The sequence below is a fragment of the Nilaparvata lugens genome, chromosome 1, assembly GCF_014356525.2.
Source record: "Nilaparvata lugens isolate BPH chromosome 1, ASM1435652v1, whole genome shotgun sequence".
NCBI classification, from domain to species: Eukaryota; Metazoa; Arthropoda; class Insecta; order Hemiptera; family Delphacidae; genus Nilaparvata; species Nilaparvata lugens.
Window position 1 is genome coordinate 42999495 of NC_052504.1, and position 3165 is coordinate 43002659.

The following is a 3165-nucleotide window of genomic DNA, read 5'->3' on the forward strand; positions in this document are numbered from 1 at the left end:
ACTAAAAAATAATGGTTTTGTTTAATGATTTCGGAGGATTGATTGAGGATGGCTGCTACGACACAATAGAATATGATGATGTGTTGGATTTTCGTCCGTCACTGAAATTGAACAACATTTGTAAAACTTCATTCAACATCCTACATATGAATATACGTAGTATGAAAAAAAATTTCGATGAATTATCTCTCGTCCTTCAAAATTGTAAAACCTCCTACCATTTAATTATACTATCTGAAACATGGGCTTCAAATGAGCACGAGTTTTCTTTCAATTTGAACGGATATTCAGTTATAAATTCACCTGCCAAATTTAATAAATGTGATGGAGTTTGTGTGTTTATTAAGGATAATCTAAATGCTGAAATTTTAAGCAATGATATTGCTTCTGCAAATTCAATCATTCTTGAAATTAGTGTACCACAGATGAAAGAAAATATCACACTGATAGCTATATATAGACCTCCATCATTATCGGTTGAATCGTTTGTTGAGGATCTTGGCTCATGTCTAGAAGAACTCAAAAATAAAAGAAACATAATACTAGCCGGTGACATAAATATTAACCTCGATCAAAACACAAATTCTGTGAATGAGTACTGTAGCTTGTTACATATGAATGGTCTAAAATCGTATATAAATAAACCGACAAGAGTACAAAATCAATCAGTGGCAACTCTTGATCACATATTCCATAAAGACGAAACGTCAAATTACAAGGATGTTGTAGGTGTAATTTTCAAGACTAGCATCACTGATCATTGTGCGACTGGTCTTTTTCTGGGTATCTCAGATCACATACATATAGCCCCCACAAACTGTAGAGAGTATACTGAAAAAATAGACTACTCAAAACTAATTACAAATCTGCAAACTGAATCTTGGCAGGATATATTTGATTGTAATAACCTGCAAAACTTGACACCTAATTTCATCAACAAATTAAATAATCATATCAATAATTCAAAAACAAAAATAAAATTGAACCACAGACAAAAACCTTTAAAAAACTGGATTACTGCAAACTTAGTAAACTGTATAAGAACTAGAGATGGAATGCATAAAAAACTGACAAAACAACCTAATAATCTTGACTTGAAATTGCAATACACTAGATATAGAAACGTATTGAGAAATCTTATAAAGCAGGCTAAGCAGAACTATTTTAAAAACAAGATAACACAAAATAAAACAAACAGCAAGAAACTCTGGAATTGTATAGATGAGCTGTTGGACAAAGAAAAGAAAACCACTGATGTAAACATTGAACCTAGTGTCTTGAATAATTATTTTGCAGAGGTTGGCAAGTCGCATGCAGAAAAGATAAGAAACTCCAATATTGATATTCATTTCCCTGAAACAATTGTCAACTCACCAAAGTCTTTTTTCTGGTTTCCAACAAATGAATGTGAGGTAATTAAAACAATATGTACATTAAAAAATAGCTCTTCACCTGGTATTGATAATATAAGTAATTTTTGTTTGAAAAATATATCCAGTTTCATTGCTAGTCCATTGTCCTTCATAATAAATAAGTGTTTTGAACAGGGATACTTCCCAGAGGAGTTCAAAATTGCTAGAGTCGTACCTCTTCACAAGGGTGGAATTAAAAATGATCCTAGTAATTATCGACCGATTAGCCTACTTAGTAGCCTGTCTAAGGTAATGGAGAAAATAATAAAAACAAGAATTGTAGAATACCTAGATAAATTCAATATTATACATAAAAATCAGTATGGCTTCCAAACCGGCAAGAGTACACAAGATGCTATATTACACCTGGTAGACATAGTGACAGATAACTTTAATAACAATAAAAAAACTCTTACAGTGCTGCTGGACCTGGCAAAGGCTTTCGACACAATTCCACACAAAAATTTGTTGAACAAACTGAAAAATATAGGAATTCGTGGCAAGGCATTAGATTTGTTCAAACACTACCTAAAAGACAGAACACAAATCATATCAATAGGAAGCAAGTCTGATCAGGTGCATTTGTCGGAATATGGGGTACCCCAGGGAACTGTGTTGTCTCCAATATTGTTCCTGGTGTATATGAATGATTTGCTCAAACTTAATTCTGAAAATAGAACAATTATTTCATTTGCTGATGATACCATTGTGACTTTCTCGGGTTCTACATGGGAGGAGGTGAGAGATTTGGCAATGAAAGGGTTGAAGACGGTCAAGACATGGTTGGATATCCATACACTCACATTGAACCATAAAAAAAGTTCATTCATAGCTTTTTCCCCTACTGCCGGATCACAACCAACAAATTTAAGATTGCAAATTCATGATGCATCATGCAATTTGCCTGCTGCGCTGGATCATTGTCAGTGCCCAATGATTGATAAGGTGGACCATGCTAGGTATCTGGGTGTTATAATTGATTCTCATCTTAGATGGAATTATCATATTGATGACAAATGCAAAAAATTGAAATACCTCATTTTCAGATTCTACAAAATCAATTTGATAAACGACATAGAAATAACTAAATTAATTTATATAGCGTATGTACAATCTATTCTACAGTATGGGATTCTGGCGTGGGGGGGAGCCGCGGGCTGTCATATAAACAAAATTTTTGTAATGCAGAAGCACATAATAAGGGCAGCTTTGGGTAAACCTAGACTCTATCCAAGTAGTGAGCTTTTTCGGGAATTGGGAGTACTTACTGTGAGGGAATTATATAGTAAAAATATTATCCAATATGCATACAAAAGTAATTTCAGACTAGAAATACGAGATACACCATACAACCTACGAGGCATAACGATAAACCGGCAAAGGGTAGACTTAGATGTATGCAGGAAACAATTCAAATACAGAATGAATAAAATTATGCGTTTAGTTCCAATGAGAATAGTAGAGATGAGCTGCAAAAAATATCACACTAGAGAATTTGATGATTGGTTGAAAGCAAATACTATATTGTAATCCTTAAAACAGTAACCCTATCCAACAATATTTGCTTCAAACTAAAAAGTGAGCTGCCATCTTGAAGAATAAAAAAATTTAAATAAATGAATAACTGATTTCTATAAATTGAGCTGAATTTCAATCCGGGAAAAAAAATAAATACGAGAATAAATCATCTAAACTTCAGTGTATTTGCTGTTATCATATTGATTTACATTTTCTTCAATCTAGAAAATTTTAT